Genomic DNA, 1,102 nt, shown 5'->3' with positions numbered 1-1,102 from the left:
ACTTCTCTAGGATCACTATCAACCGGCGCGTAGCATGCTATAATAAATAGTCTTCTGATTCCTACTGTCATTCTAGCCCACAGCAGTCTGGGAGACACGAAGTCATGGTCTCCGAGATGCTGCTTTGCTCTTTTATTCAAAATGAGACCTACTCCTTGTTTAACATGTGATTCACAGTCTACTCCTGACCATATTTCAAATCCGCCTTTCAACCCGCCGTTTTTTATGTCTTTAGTTTCGCATCCCTTTTTCTTTGTTTCGGGCACGCATAAAATATCTAGTTTCCTCACGTCCATAGTTTCACGCAATTCTTTTACCTTAAGATCATTTACTCCCCTAGCATTCCAAACACCCAGTCTCCATTCGTCGCCTGAAACATAACCTTTAGAATTTCCGTGTGCATGCCTTTTGTCATTAAAAGTTCCAGTCCTTACCGAGGCTATTTTGTAGTTTGTATTATTCATTGTTTAGATTATACGCCCAACTAACACCTTTATGCAATAAGTTTATTTTCTGAGTCGAAATCATGTCAAAGTTAAGTATCAAACCGTCATATGGTGGAGATTGTAGTTCTAACGTCAGTCCCACCAAAAACTTCAGTTAATAAGGGAGGGTTGGGAGAGGGGGGAGGTAGAACTGGAGCCGAGAGAGTCTTCTTGGGTTTGTGTTTTTGTTTTTATGCTGTTATAATTTGAAAAATCTCAAATTTTAATATTTTGACACAAAAATTGTTTATCACAGTGGTTATTATAAACTTTTAAATTATTTTTGTTATTAAATGTCATTCCTACATTAATGGGAAGCACTTTTAGCAACAAAAAATTTTTTTCACCGATAATAACACTTTGTTAATACTTTGACTGGAAAAATTATTAATAAAAAAATAGAGGAGACAAAATTTCGGAGAGTCAAGATCTATAGAATTTAATGATCTTTAATTTAAAACAGAAAAATTCAAAATCGCAAGAAAATTAAAGGCTCTGGATATTTTTGAATGAAAAAAGTGCATTTTCTTCAACTGTGCATCATGAGTACAGTACGTTTGTTTATAGATTTTAACAGCTTATAGCTTGTTTATTTTAGAAATGAGGTTTGCAATAAT

General features: G+C 34.6%; 1 protein-coding gene across 1 annotated transcript in view; it reads right to left on the bottom strand.

The window, feature by feature from the left end:
• The window catches only part of LOC117168987 (Fanconi anemia group J protein homolog), a 31,729-nt gene that overhangs the window by 14,377 nt on the left and 16,250 nt on the right, over positions 1 to 1,102 (bottom strand). The window lies entirely within an intron of this gene.

Source organism: Belonocnema kinseyi, chromosome 3 (assembly GCF_010883055.1).
Source record: "Belonocnema kinseyi isolate 2016_QV_RU_SX_M_011 chromosome 3, B_treatae_v1, whole genome shotgun sequence".
NCBI classification, from domain to species: domain Eukaryota; kingdom Metazoa; phylum Arthropoda; class Insecta; order Hymenoptera; family Cynipidae; genus Belonocnema; species Belonocnema kinseyi.
The sequence above is the reverse complement of the archived record's forward strand: the minus strand, read 5'-3'. Positions and strand labels throughout refer to the sequence as shown.